This window comes from Patella vulgata, chromosome 6, assembly GCF_932274485.2.
Source record: "Patella vulgata chromosome 6, xgPatVulg1.2, whole genome shotgun sequence".
In the NCBI taxonomy this organism is placed as follows: Eukaryota; Metazoa; Mollusca; class Gastropoda; family Patellidae; genus Patella; species Patella vulgata.
In genome coordinates, this window is record NC_065884.2 from 28,659,323 (window position 1) to 28,676,029 (window position 16,707).

The following is a 16,707-nucleotide window of genomic DNA, read 5'->3' on the forward strand; positions in this document are numbered from 1 at the left end:
TATTTATCTATTCCATTTATTCTTCACATTTCACAAAAATATAACGACACTCACATGTATACTCTTCAAAAAAAGTAGGGGATATTCAGAAAAAATACAAAACTGTGGAAATGCACTGCTGTTTTTATTTGAGGTAACCAGTGTATGTTAATAACATGCCAATTGCCTACACATGAACATAAACAGTTTATATGGGCAGCATATCTGACGGCCCCATTTCACTCGCAAAGAGATACACCGTCAAAAGTGAAAATGGACGTTTTTGGTTTTTGTCTTAATAATGAGTAATTGCTCCACCAATCCTCAGACATTCAGCAATTCGCCGTGGCATGCTCCTAATCAACTGTCCAGTCACGATTTGGGGCAATCTGACCCACTCCTCTTGCAGTGCCACGGCCAATTCTTGCAGTGTTGTCGGTTGACATTGATGTCAACGAACACGTCTCCTAATCAAATTAAACGTAATACACTAAAGCAAAGATACGCTAAACAGTAAATCTTATGCAAGAATCGATAGGAATGCTAACATGGATAGATAAACCAGCACGCAGCAGTTTTCATCAACCCTTCCTTGAAGTGTCAAATTTGACAATGAACCCCTCCCACGTGTATGGTGCAATTGCATGTCACATGTGCAGCTCAGTGGTTCTGTTGGGGCGATAAGTTCTTCATCTGTGAACATACTCTCCAAGCATGTCAAGTGTCCATGACTATTTATCATATCACAACCTGCATAGTATATTTAGAGGAAAGTGACAGACATCACATGACTTTTCAAAGAATATGTACATTAACAGGGGTCCTGTGACATCAAGACCTAAGCAAGGGACCAGAACCGTCTGCTGGCATTGTGGGCACTATGGTCATACAATGATGCTTTCTTGGTTACTCTCCAATGTTCCAACAGTTGAAAACTCAATGTTTTTGGGTGAAGGCTGTAGTCTGAAAACCAGTCATCATATTGTGGGCACTTTGAACAGGTTACAAATATTTTTTATTGTCATCATCATTATATTCAGAAAGCCATAAGGTATTGATCACTGTCATGTTACCTTGATAGTTAAATGGACATTTTACCTATTGTACTTGCAGTATTTTGGTTTCAATCTTCTAAATGGCTATATAAGCACTATATGTGATAACATTGTGTCTTTCTCTAATAATTACTATAGTTTTTTTGCCAACATGGAGGTGTTGACCTGCTATGATATTATATGTGAGTTAATAACATCTTCAAAATGTAGTATTTTGAAATAATTACTTTAGGAATATGATCTTCTCACATCAGATTAATTGGCTTTAAGATACATCATGTATTGTATATTAAAAAGCTATATTGTAAAAATACATTATCTTTCCATTCATCTAATATTATCTGCCTGTTGATTTGTGTCATGAATACAATAGTGTAAATATTTTTAATATCTACATTTCTTGTCCCAAACAATACCAGGATTGATCCTAGAAAATTGTGGTGTGTAATGTCTTTTATTAAATAACAACTGAAGCATAGGTTCTGACAGTAATTAAATAAAATTAGATTGCATTAAAGCAGGGATGGGATTTCGCCTGTATATTCTGGACTTGTCCGACGCTATTTTCCAAACGCCCGAAATTGTCCGACCGGGAATATGCCAAATCGGACATCAAGACATGGTGAATAATATTCAAAATTCCAAAATTAATATAGTTTACTGGGTGTATAACTAACACTTAACCCGATTATCGTTGATAACATGCTGGATTGATTAGGTAATTGAGTGATCAACGTATTTATTGTGTTATACCGCCTATACACCTATCTTGATTAACTAGTTAATCTGCCTTAATCCGTTATCGAACAATTCATTAATCAAATTCTGAACAGAAGTCATTGCTTCTCCTTTGTCGTGATATGTATCAATCCAATAAGAATGATTATAAACTTAATCTACGTGATTGACCCATGATTTCCCCATTGTCAGGTGTTTTAATCTCCTTGATGTCGGACGACAGCATGTAGAAATTAGTCATATATGTCACATATCCTAATAGTACATAACACCCCAAATCAATATGTATCCGATAACTCGTCTGTGATATCACTTCGGTGGAAGGGAGTGTTAAATAAAGCTATTTCACACACCCTCACATCTGAAAAATACTAGACATTGCTAACTCTGTTTTTGATCGCACACGGTTATAGCACTCGGCAAACCTCGGCAGATTCTGTTACTCTACATCTAGCCTCGGCTGTATGACGGTAAGTGATATGTACCTACGCCTATACAATTGCGATGCGGCACCAGTATGCGCATTGGGAAAACTTGCTGCTTTTAAAATTGTGTCGTTCGAAGAGTGTTTAGAATTTTCAGAGCAAAGTTGTTCTTGTTTGAAGAAAATCTGATAAACTTGAAATATTTGTATGAAAAAACATTCTTTAAAGACATGGGCTAGATGTAGGGTAATGGAATCTGCTGAGGTTTGCTGAGAGGCGGTTATAGTACGATAAGTGAAACAGAAGTAGAAATCTTGCAAAATGCATGAAACTATGAAATGAATATGTGACAAATTTCACGTGTCCAATGTCGAAAAAAAGATTCTATTTTGATGGCATATTCTCGGATTTATGATAATATTTTGAATGGGGTTAATATTTTTAAATAGAGAAATAAGCACGAATATGTCGATTGGAATAGTGTAAGTACTTAATTGTTTTAGACGATAGAGCCTGCTAGAGTCAAATGCCATTATTTAGCAGATGGTCTCACGCGCTCGTTGTGGTAGAGCGACGTTTACTGCCAAATAAATTTAGGGATGTCATTTTTTTACTCTCCGTATATAAGTCGAAACGGAGTATAAGACGAATGCCAGACTTCTGCTGAAAAGTGTATCGACTTATGACCTGAAAAAAAACGGTAATTTTGGAGGAATTTGAAACAGTATGGATCAGCAGTAGTCGGCACATCACGTAATTTTAAATATGAAAATAACGAGGTGCACCTATTTTTTATTACGTAGGAATTTGAATATTTTGTTGACACATGATTTTTGTTTGTGGTCTAAAAACTGCCTGCTTAAATAATGATAAGAGTTATGTCCCTTTATTTTTGGTAAATATGTCTGACAAGAAAAATTTTGAAATCCCATCACTGCATTAAAGATATGTGATTATGAAAAACTATTAAGCAATTACCCGAAGAACAAACTTACATAGCAACTATGCCATTTATTTGCTATTTTGTCATTTAACATTTCTTTCTATAAGTTTTCAGAAGTGTTGAAGTCAAAAATCGCAGTAAAAATTTGACCTGACAATATCCGCCATTTTGTTTTTCAAAATGGCAGCCAATGTGACAAATTTTTGCATATCAAAATCGCAACCAAAATGACAAATTTGTGTTTTTTCACTGTATATATGGCGTGCAAAATGTCATTTTATAGGTTTTTAGGGGTACTGAATACGAATGTTGTATTATAAGGGGGTCGATCTGTTTATACCCACTATCTTGGTTTTCAAAATGGCCACCAAAATAGCAATTATTGAAGTTTTTCACCTTATATTTGTTACTCTATCATGTAATATGTCATTTTAGAGGTTTTCAGGGGTGCTGGATACGAAAATTTGTCAGTCCACATAGTCATTCATTAAAGTGAATTTATATTGCCTGGAAGTTAAATTCTTTTCTTTACCATTGAAGAAGCATTGAAATGACAGTGTTTTCATTGTTATATGGGATTGATATATTAGAAACAATACAAAACTGTGGAAATGCACTGCTGTTTTTATTAGAGGTAACCAGTATATGTTCATATGGGCGGCTTTTCTGACAGCCCCATTTCACTCGCAAAGAGATACACTGTCAAAAGTGAAAATGGACGTTTTTGATTTTTGTCTTAATAATGAGTAATTGCTCCACCAATCCTCAGACATTCTACATTTCGTCGTGTCATGCTCCTAATCAACCGTCCAATCTGACCCACTCCTCTTGCAGTGCCACTGCCAATTCTTGCAGTGTTGTCGGTTGACGTTGACGTTGACGTTGACGAACACGTCTCCAGATCATGTCCCAGACATGCTCTATAGGGGAAAGGTCAGGACTTGTGCCTGGCCAAGGCATATGGATAATATGGTGATGCTGGAGGTAGTCATTCACGACACGAGCGCGGTGGGCACGGGGATTATCATCTTGAAAGATGAAACGTCGACCTGCACGTTGAGCAAAGGGCAGAAATATCAGTGCCAGGATGTGGTCACGGCAGTACACACCAGTGACCCTTCCTTGAACAATATGCAAGTCCGTTCTGCCAGTCATGGTGATTCCTCCCCACACCATAACAGACCCACGCCCGAATCTGTCATGTTGTCTGACGTTAACGTTAGCATGACGCTTATTTACACGCCTCCAAATCCGGAGTAAATCTGGACTCATCTGAGAACATTACACTTGCCCATCGACGATTACCCCAATTTCTACGCTGCCTACACCATTGACGCCTGTTTGCCATGTGCTGGCGAGTTAATGGAGGAACAACATGCGGTCGTCGCGCATGCAAATGGGCTGCTTGTAGCCGATTTCTAATCGTTTGGGGTGTAACTCGAATTCCTGTAACTTGGTACAAGTTTACAGAAATCTGATTGGCCGTTTGTCCTCGATTTCGCAATACCTGTGAATGAATGTATCGATCCTGGGCTTGTGTAGTGGCTCTAGGAGTAGGACGACCTAAATGAGGTCTATGATAAACATTGTGTGTTTGTTCTTGTTAGTACCGGTTCCACAGTCTGCGGATAACACTGTATTAACAGACTGTGACACATTAAGCATGTTGGCTACTGCTCGCTGTGTAGAACCCATTTGAAGGATTCCAATAGCACGTAGACGTTCATCATGTTGAAGACGTCTCATTGCAAATTAAGAGAGAGAAAGAGAAATGGGTTTAACGTCCACTCGACACAAACTAGGTCATTTCGGGACTAACATATGGTTTAATTTTATTTCAATATTTCGCTTGCGCGTAGGGGTCTTTAGCAGTGGGAGGAAACCGGAGGACCCGGAGAAAACCCACGAGATTGGACAGGCGACCCTACTCCTTGTCACGTACAAATGGGGATTCGAAACCATGCCAGTTGACTCAACACACTAAAGCAAAGATATGCTAAACAGTAAATCTTATGCAACAACTGATAGGAAAGCAAACATGGATAGGATAAACCAGCACACAGCAGTTTTCTTCAACCCTTCCTTGAAGTGTCGCACATTAGCTCAGTGGTTCTGTTGGGGCGATAAGTTCTTCATCTGTGAAAATACTCTCAAAGCATGTCAAGTGTCCATGACTATTTATCATATCACAACCTGCATAGGTATTTGCATTTCAATTTCCACTACTTTTTTTGAGGAGTATAAAAATCTGTAACATCGTATGTAATGGCATCGTTGCATTTAACTTAACTATCAACACAGACACTGACAACAAAAAACCTGGGCGTGAATAGAGAGCTATTTACTGTGGAAGTATTACATTACGATTTTAATTTATTATTTACAGGGTATGGGTGACTGTTTAACATTCTAGAATAAAAAAAAGTGTCAGTCGTGAAAGCACTCAGTTGCACATGCATTAAATAGACTGATATCTGCAAAGCGTGACAGAGTTTCGCCAACTGGAATATTTCTCTCATACAATGTACTCTTTTCATAAGAAAACCACCACAACACATACAGCATATTCACAGTTACTATGGCAGTGTTACAATTTAGAACAAATACTCCATACATTCACGCCTGTAACTAGGTGGGGTGGGCAAAGATGTACATGTACATTGTCCGTCAGTTTTACAGTACCCCTGAGAACACTTCCTGCCCCCCCCCCCATTGCTCTGAGCTAGTTACTGCCCTGCTTACATTTGTAATCTATGTTTTGTATATTATAACTTTTATGAGAATAACTTGTGTTAATCTCACCAATTAATTAGCACCTTAGTGGTCAGGAGATTAAGATTGTTTATTGAGTAATCAAGTTAAGTTTCTTGATTATCTGTGTTCTGTTATTTTAGTCACACTACTGAATAAAAATAAGGTTTTGCATTTACAATAGGGCTTTTGTTATTTACGAGTACTGTAACAATATCAGAATCTGAATCATTGATAGAATGACAGAATGATAGAAATTTCAATTTCATTTGAAAGAGATGCTTACGTTAACTTAAGGGGAGGCAAGGGTCGACAAATGTCAATTTTGACTCAAATTATCGATTTTTTATATTTGCATATTTGTGATGTTCATTCATTTTTATTTCACTTGTAATTAAAGAAAATACGTATAAAGTGGTTTATGATAGAAAAAATGCACTTTTGAACACTCTTGTAATTCAAATTTTGCTGTTTTACCTCTTTATGTCTTAATTTCTCAAAAAGTAAAATATCAACAGTCGACAACCTTACAAAAAATTGTTCTTGAAAAGTTTACAACAGATATGTCTGAAACTTACACACATACTTAAGTAATGTTAGTTCCATGCAAATAAGGATTTTCAGTACTCTAAATGAATTTTTAGTGTAGTAAATTGGCATTTGAAATCTCTCATTGAAAACAACATTTTTCATAATTTTTGTTTTGTTGAATAGAATGACATGTAAGGACACAATAACAACACCATATTGATAATTGCACAGAGAAATGTCCTAGGAACATTTTAAAAAAAGTTCCAGGCTTCTACCTTTGATACTTTCAGAGAACGATTTTTTTTAAGCAGTAAAAATGATTTTTTTTGTTTCCATGGTAACCAGTAAAGCAGATTCGCCCAAAACTGCTGATTAGCCTATTTTGTCGATGTGAACAATTCCTGAAAATTTCAAGTTGATAGCATTATTAGAAGCCAGTTATTTTAAAATTCATATTTGTCGAGCAGTGCCTCCCCTTAAGTGCATTTTACATGCTGTAATGCTGTATGAAGCCACACTAAACAGAATTCAACTATCAAAATATGATTTTTTAAAAGACGAAACGAAATATCAAATAATCACCACTTGGATTAATTATTTGGGTAAATAATGACTTGGAGAAGGCTTCATATATATCATTCGCAATTATCAATCAACAAGTTATTAATCCATGACAATTGTTTGGTATTACTCAATGACAATCCGGTTTTTCAGCTAGTTGATTAATTTATAGTATGCCGCCTCTTGGTTGTGACTGACACACAATGGCACTCTATATACAATTAGAATTTTAAGATATTTTTCTGTCATTTCTCAGAAAGAATCAGAAGTACCCCAAAACATTATCACCAAAATCAAATTTTTATCGCCACTTTCATTTTTTTTATTGCAAATTGCCAATGACAACACAATGCACCGTGCAGGCAGTGGCGGTGCCATGGGGGGGGGGGCAAGAGGTGGCATTTGCCCCCCCATAATGCCCCCCCATTAATTTGCTCTACCCTCTGTTTGCCCCCCCCCCCCAATAATTTTAGAAAATAAAAAAAAGGATTTGTGATACGTTTCGGTAATCAATACCTTCTATGGTGAATAAATCCCACATGCCTACTCAGTCATAAACTTGCATGTTGTAGAGCATTTCCGACAGTCTATTTTTCAAAATTTTCTTGGCGAGGCCCCCAATGGACTCGCTACTTTGGCGCTCACAAGGGGAATTCGTTGAGGTTCGCAAGTCCGTTCGTTTGACATTTTGTTCTGTAGTCGGATAAATTAGTGATCAGGCGACGGACGGTATCTAGTCAGATCTATTTATCTCGACGATCGGTGCCTGGGAATACTGTAAGACAGCATTTCCGGCAGTCTATTTTTCAAAATTTTCTGGGGGAGGACTCGTGAGTGGGCTTCGTCGTGATTCGCAAGTCCGTTCGTTTGACACTTTACCTCATCGATCAGTGCCTGAAATACTGCCAGGCTGCATTTCCGGCAACCTGTTTTTCAAAATTTTCTGGGGGAGGCCCCCTACCCCTAGTTGAAGCTCGTGCCTTTGCCCCCTTAACCTTGGACTTTGCCCCAGCTTTGCCCCTCCAATCACCGGCGGCTGGCGCCGCCACTGCGAGCAGGGTATCTGTGCCAATCAGCAAATGAGTTGTGTTGACTTGATAGCAACAAGCTGAGTTTGTTTACATATTGTACAGGTTGTAAAACTTGTTTGTATTCATTGAAAATGAAGTCATCGGTTATACATTGGTCATATTTATAAACTAGAGATTGCCAAGTATTATGTAAGAGGATTGACTGGTCATCCCACTGCAAGCAGAGAGAAATAACTAATTTTGCTGAAAATTTTAAGAAAAAAAAGATTTATGAATATGGTACTATTACAAAACATCCAAATCAAGATGTTTTACAATGTTTTATTGCTATTTTGATCTTTTCGTTCGAAAGATAGTATATTTATAGACTCATTTTTATGAAAATCTCAATTTCGATCAAAATCAATATTTTCACTTGTTTCGTTTGTAGCTCATTATTAGACTTTGCGGATTCCATCTCATTTTGCCTGCAGAGATCACGAAGATGTGGATAAAAAAGGTTTAGGAAAATTTATATGCTCACATTTAGGTATATGCTTTATGCCTATTGTGACAAAATAGTTTTAAATATTAATTAAGCTGCAACTGTTTTGTTATGTTATGCACATACATATACAAACCATCTGTTTTACTTGAATTTGAATAATACGTAATGCAACAACAGGAATGTGTAATTGTCTGGTTATTACATCTGGGATCTGGCCATTATCCACAGTGAAACAACTATAGCTTTGGCTGTTGAACTGTTTCCTATAATTATTGCTAATGATTGATTAGATTATAGAGAAAAATGGCCATTTTTTTTACCTTCAGCTTTTGACAAGAGAGAAGGATGAGTATATATGGATACCTCTTCATTTTTCTCATTATTGAAGACAATATAAATGTCTTGTATGTTGAAGATAATCAATGATATTTCATGTAAAGAGAGATTCTATTATCAACAATATATCCTTTCTTACAGTTTAATAGTATCTTGTTGATTCAATGAACTGATTTACAAGTGGTTTTGTCTTCAAGATTATGTGAGTGAATTTTTGAAAACATTTTGGAAATTACTATTTTTTAGGTGGATGTTTTGTTGCTATGGATGCTGTTATCTTTATTTATTGATATGGATTAGCCATAAGCCATACATGCAGTTCATTAAAAGATTTTTTTGTAACAATTTGCAACTATTATTTTATATCAAGTGTCATTCAAATCAAATTTCCATAAAACAGTTTTATGTAGCCATACGGTAGTAGGCTATTGTATTGTATTTTACTCTCAACATTTCTTTACAATCTTCCAATGTTGTCAACCAAGATACCTGACAGGTAATAACAACTCATTAGTTAAAATAGTAACATAATGTCTACTTCAATTTATTTGTCTATCCGTACATGTCTCAGTTCATTCATTTATATCTATTATCATTTCATTCATATCTATTATCATATATTATCATATTTTCGGAAAATAGATTTTAACTAAAACCGGGATATTCAGCTCATTTTTGAATTCTGAAAAACTTTTGAGGATTGGTAAGATTGAGATTGGGCCGATGGACGTTAAAACTGCATTTCTTTCTCTCTCGCTCTCACAAATATATAGTAATTTGGTTGTTGACCATGACTTTTTATAAAATTAAAAAAAAAAAAAAATTAAATGGCTAATGTCGGGAGCCAACCCCATCCTCCCGTGTGCTAATTGACCAACCACAAACTAGTCTAATGCAGATGGACATATGTCATGCAGTGTATTACTGTAAAACATGAAATTATTGCGACATGAAATTATTGCGAGTTGGGGTGGTGAAACATAATTGACCTTTCCGTCGACTCCGCCCACAATAAGACTTTGACCAATCAGCTCCGATTACAGTTTCCCGCGAAATGACGTTGCGTTCCTTCGCTTCATCACCTTAGACAAACTTCGTGAATTTTGACATTTTGTCGTGTGTTCAAACGTCGTCAATTGTGGTTAATCATTGCTCACACGGACATCGTATCAGCAATAGCTGCTATCCAGACAGGTTAAAGGGTGGTATAGTGTGCTTCCCTTCCCGAAACAGTTAAAAAAAAAAAAATATGGGATGTGTCTTAGTTCTAGGCCTAATGGATAAGAAGACTGTTGTCGAAGTCACTCCCACCAGTTAAATGTAAACAAACGTCAATGCTAACCGGTCAAGTGTGGTCCAAGGTAAGTAAATTAGTTTTCTGGAGGCCAAACAACATTTAATTTTATGTGAACTATTCCAAGGGTAATAAAGTTGTTTTCATTTAGCCAAGTAACAATAAAATATTATGTAATCTACGCCTTTATCGTATAACACGTCGTCTGCTAACATCCGCCATTTCAAGGCATTTGTCAAAACGCCGGGAGCAACCTGTGTACTGTAGTGTATGTTACCGATACTTCCTCATCTTTTATGGTGTTTTTACGAGTTGTCTCACATTATTCCATAACATTCCTTCATTTTATACGCTTCTCTGTTCCCATTCCGTATTGCAGAATTCGCCAACAAGGGAGAACTTTCTATCTATGCCCACCTCTTCCAGCTTCAAGTTCAAGGCCCACGTAGGCTAGGCCTAGACTGTCTGACCGGACGGTTTGTAGTTGTACGCTCTTATACTATACGGTAGGCCTATTACCACAACAAAATGAAGGCTACACTAGAGGCCTAGGCCTAATTCTAAGATGGTTTGTCAAGGTAGGCAATTTAGGCTAGACGAGATATCTAGAGGTGTTATTATTTGGTTTGTTGAACTAGGCCTAATAATAGTAGTACTACTAGTAGTCTCAAATGTAATGCTTGAGTACTTTGTATTTCAAATGACATGTTAAATTAACTGATTTTCAGTACTTCCTGAAGCTGCCTGGACCAATAGAAAATAATCCAGAACCATATTCAGGTGATCATAATGGAAGTATAACATGACATCAAATTTAACAAGAGCTGCAGCAATAAAAAGACAGACAAATTGTTGCCAGGTAAATATACCAGCTTGTTAACTACTTTAATAATTTTATTATCAAATCAAATCAAGGGTTCACAAGGGACATTAATACAGATCATACAAGGATAGAAAAGTGTTACTCCCATTTTTCTTGTTAATACTAGGCCTATTCTTTCCAAATAAATTTTTCCACTGAAAATTTGTTGTTTTGTCTTGCTAGTCATATTAAGGCGAAATTTCAGGGTAAATATTCATCATTTCATGACACAAATTTGTTGGGGTTCATTGAAAAACTCTGATATGAAATAGCATGTTTTGATTTTTGATGCTGGTGTCATTTAAGTGGAATCATACTGCAATTTCAATGGATAAGCTTACATCTTGTACATATAATTATTATTACTTTAGGCCTATATAGACACACCACATTATTAATTATGTATTAATCAGTCTTTAAGCTTATTACTTCTTTATTCTTTTACAGCTACATTCCTGAAGAAGAAAAAAAAATTCCAAAAATTAACAAAAAATGTACAAGAAATTTAACATGTGATTTCAAAATTTCACTCTCTGCAAAGCCTGTCACCTTTGATTCAGAACATACATTGTAAAACTGTATTTTTAAATAAATAATATTACTTACCGGTATCTACAATCTTGAATTGTATTCTTTCATGAAATATCAAAATGATTGTGTTGATAATGAGAATGCGGTTTACTACAACACGATCAATCTTGTCACCTCTTAGTCTTAGCGGTTCTTCATGGTTGTGTTAGGGAGTGCAATCACAAGCCCGACGGCAAGGGAGAAGTAGCCACATGTACATCCTACAAATTATAAATCATCATGATAAAAAGAAAATCTCGCCATGTTTTCTCTATTTTACTAGTTGAAAGAAACATAATATGGGTTGGCCTGGCCTACTATAGACATACTGAACCACTTATAAAACGTGTATATACTCGCGGCCTAAAGTTTTTGTATTTCACTATAGTAATAGTATTACAAGTCACGACAGTAACGTAACTTTGTGTTTATGATGACCTACTAGCTAGTACTACTAGTTAAATGGGCCTTATAGGCCTTGCAACCTACAGAAGTACCCATATAGCCAAACTTGGTTTTCTCTAAATTTATATCAAATCCAGGCCAGACTACAGTATTTATAATTGTATGTACCCCCCCCCCCCCACTTCCTCATTACGCTTCACTCACTTTTATTCCTAAACCATTCTTACATTTATCGACATAAGTGATAATAAACAAGTAGAATTTGCTTACCTAGTCTGGCAGCAACAATGCTAGTCTGTTACTTCCTTCACAGGCATTGATAATAAGCAGGATGAAAAAAACGCCTAGAAAGTCATAAACTTTATTACAAATAAATTTCAACGGAAAAACCATCCGCCGATGCATACTTTCACCAGGAATGACCCACGTTTCGCATTTCCTTTACACTACATTTAATAATATCGCAGTCCTCTACGCCATAGACAAGTTGTTTTGACGATGTGGTCTAAACAAACACGTGATTGTTTTACGCTCAGAGTATCATAGCAAGACGCACGTGTAAATACTATTCCGGTCGTCTCTCCACTGCGAAATCATTCTACCATGAAATGTAACGTCAGGCTCAGAAAGGGATAAATAATGAAAGAGCAGAAAGTATTTGTCACTTTTCGGTTGAAACGACTCGATAATAAATACAATTTTTCACATTTTGCTTCACAATACTCGATAGAAATGTGATGTAAGTAACTTATTAGCACCTTTCCTCGGTGTATCGGTGAATATCAGGACAGTTTTGGTCGAGAGCCGCCTCGGCTGGGCCCCTCGACCAAAACTGTCCTGATATTCACCGATACACCTCGGAAAGTGTGCTAATAACTACTACTTGCGACATAAAATTATTGCGAATTTCTATAGTGGGGAAAAAATTATTGCAACATGAAATTATTGCGAATTTGAATAAATTTTTTTAGTAAATTTGTCTATAAAATGTGGTAGATTTTTGATTTTGAGGTGACAGTCGGCTCTTCAAAACATCGGTTGATTGGTGATCATTAGTAACAGTAAATAAACAACTATTGAGGATTATGGCTTTGAGTGTGTATTCAACAGATCAAAGAAAATTAAATACCTGTTATCAAACTCAATTTTTAAATAATTATTGTTAAATTAAATCCCTTGATTAACTCCAAGCTGACGAACGACTATAAAACACATGGCATGCGACATTTTTATTACTTTCAAAATGGCGATGTTTAAATTTGTAACTAAAACGAAACGAAATGTGAATTGTTTTACTGAGGAAATTCTCGGGTTGCCAAATCCCGATAATGCAAGCACTGTTGAGGAGCGTGACAATATTACTGCCGCAAATAGTGAGATTGTTGAAGTGTTAACTCCGACTAAATCATCGAAAGATTCAATAACTAAACGCGGTGTTAAACGGAAGGCCGAAAACAATATGTATACACCTGAATTGCGGGTGAAAATTGCAAAATATGCGACAGAATATGGATAATTGTTATTGTTATTGATGATATATACATTATAAAATATAATAAACACATATGATACTGGTATTAAAATCTTTATTTTTATTTCCTTTACGCCCCAGGTTAATATTGGTACTTATTGGGACTCTTTCTTGTGAAGAGTAATGAAGAGGGGATAATTCAATATGGCCGACATTTTAACGAATTTTCACGAAATTATTGCGAACATGAAATTATTGCGAGAGGGCCTCGCTCGCACTTTTCGCAATAATTTAATGCTCGCAATAATTTCATGTTTTACAGTATGTGGGAAATTTAATTCGGACAGCAGCGTTCTGGCCTGCTTTTATTTCGAGTTCCGTCAACGATTCTTACATGTGGTTGCAATATGTGCACGCGGAACCTCTGGATGCCATATCATGCAGTGTACTAAAAGGGAATTTTTTCACCAGACAGCGGCGCTACGGTTCCTACATATTTTGAATTCCAACTGGTAAGGGGTTCCTGTCTCGGGCAATACTGGTAGCGAACCTCCTGGTTAGCCCCTTACTCACTGAGCCACCACAACTGTTTTGAAGAAATTGAAGTAAGACTAGGTAGATTTTTAACGTCACCTGCAAATCCCCAAACTATGTTACAATCATTTTATTTTAAAACAGTCTTACAGGAGAGCTTTAGTTTTAATGTACATTAATTACAAATACACAGTACTGTGTGTTGTTGACCTTGACTTTATAAAATTGAAAAAGTGAAAAAAAAATAATTGGCCAACATCGGGAGCGAACCTTTTCCACCTGGTAGGGCCTAGACATTCTGGTATATTGCAGACGGACATATGTTATGCAGTGTACTATGCAGAAAATTTTACCCGGACAGCGGCGCTCTGGCCTGCTTTTATTTTGAATTCTGTCAATGATTCTTTAACCCGAATGCCATTGTGTACGCAGAACCTCTGGACGCCCTATCATGCAACGTACTGAAAGGTAATTTTATCCCCGGACAGTGAAGCTACGGTCTACTCGTATTTCAAATTAAAACTGCCAAGGGTTCCTTATGTTTCACGGCAATATGTACACGGGACCACAGTTTTTGTCCCATCTGAACAACTGAACACTGTATCTTGCCAGGTCCTCCAATCTGCACCAGGGACATGAGGAAACCACAAGGAACTGTCTCTGGGGCAATACTAGTAGCGAACCACCTGGTTAGCAAAGCAGCGTCTTACTCACTGGGCCACAACGTCTCTTTTGAAAAAATTCTTATCTTCAAACTATGATATAATCGTTTTACTTTCAAACAACGCCACAGGAGAGCTTTATTTTTAATGGTATTCAATGAAGACATCATGTAGACAAAAGACATGTTATATAAATTTGATAGCAAACAATTACATACTCAAATGACTTATTTTCACTGAAGAAGCCAAAAGCACATATTTTGGTAACCAATATTAACATTTGGTAACCAATATTAAAGGTGCTGTGCCATAATCTATCAGATTAATCTTTTTCTTAAAGTTGCACAGAACCTTTGTTTATAAACTGATTTTGATAAAACTTTCAGAATATGCACCAAATGACTCAATTTATCATTTGCCGTTGACATTTTACCTGATTTCAAAGTCTTACACTATTTTAAAAATAACTTCAGTTTTATGACGTCACTTTAAAAAAAAAACTAGGTCAAATATAAAAATTCTAAACGCTCCAATTGATTGCGAATTTTGAATGCTTTCCAAAAATATGACGATATTGAAAATTGGATAAAAATTGTTGCACAAGTAGAATTTTAAAGATTGACTTACATTTTCAAAATGGTGGCACTTCCGGTGAATTTTAACTTCATGAGATTACTCTAAAAAGATGATAGACAACTTGTATTGACAAATATTTTTAAATAAGTCAATATTAAAGAAGTTGAAAATCTGACTTCATTTTCAAAGGGGTGATAATCAGAATATTTTTGTTGACATTTTTGGCATAATTAACCCATTTGTAATATATTCTGAAAGTTTCAAGTCGAAATCTCCCCCCCCCCCCCAACAAAAAAAAAAAAAATTTTACGTTCAGAATTTTCACTCTTTTCATATTTGAGCTCAAAATTGGACCATATGCATGCGGCGTAGAGGCCACAATGCCGCGACATAAAAATTGTGAAATACGAACAGCTACAAATTGGTAAAAACCATATTCAAAAAATTGGTCTATTTTCGTCGATGATGTCACTTCCTGTTATCATTTTTAAAGTTTTAGTTATTCATTCACGATTTCAACTAAATACCTTTCGGATAATATAGAGTTTAATTCTGTAGAATATTTACTTTTTCCAAAAACGCGATTGGAAAAAAAATTAATAATAATAATCCAAACAATAAGACTTAAAGCTGTGTGAAAAAGGCTAATTTTTGGCCTCAGTGCATTCAATGATATCTGTAATTTTCTCAAACAGTTTTGATGGAAACTTCAAGATAACTTAATGATGAACACTCATCTACTTCATTCTGGTTTGTTTTTACGAATCTAAAAAAAATAGAGGTTTATATTTTTGCCATTTATCACAGTTATTTATAATTATTTGTACAAATCAGTTGAAATATAATATAAACATTACTAAACATTATATTGCTGGGCTACATGAAAGCAAACTCTCATGAGAAACAGTTCGACATACACTTCTAAAAGGTCTAACTTATCCCTGCCTTTAGTCTTCCTAAAGGCTGGGGAATAAGTCAAACACTTTAGAATGGAATCTATTTGCTATGCACATTGTATATTCTAGATTTACAAAAGAATCGTTCAAAGATTCATTTTAAAATACCAGCATGTCGGTATCTTACAGCATGTCGGTATCTTAGGAATGGTTAGCATCAGAGCAAATTTACTACTCATTGACACATACCGACAAAGGATGCTCGTATGTTGTCTTAATCAAAATTGACTGTTTGGATCTTCTTCTTCTTGAAAAGCTATAAGCTATAATGTCAATTGATATACACTACATTGTGATCATGATATTAGACATGGAATTGATGGTGTTTATGATTTTTAATCCCACGTGTTTCAGATACTTTTTATAAAGAATAATGTTCTATTTTAGTTAAAATTGCTTATGTTCATGTTAATTTTTCGGTCAGTATCTTCTTTTTTCACAGCTTAATTCACACTAACCTGTTGGATTGATTATTTAAAATTAATTTAAGAAAGAAAAAAAATATATCAACGGCAGATAATTTCCTAACTTGGATTGAAG

At 35.7% G+C, this 16,707-nt stretch overlaps 1 long non-coding RNA gene across 1 annotated transcript in view; it reads left to right on the forward strand.

Moving 5' to 3' along the window:
* Positions 1–10,973, forward strand: part of LOC126825753 (uncharacterized) — a 46,141-nt gene extending 35,168 nt beyond the window's left edge. Inside the window, exons 2-3 of the long non-coding RNA XR_007682168.2 lie at positions 10,103–10,198; positions 10,860–10,973. This is a non-coding gene — a long non-coding RNA (uncharacterized LOC126825753). The remainder of the gene's footprint in view (positions 1–10,102; positions 10,199–10,859) is intronic.
* Positions 10,974–16,707: the final 5,734 nt, after the last annotated feature.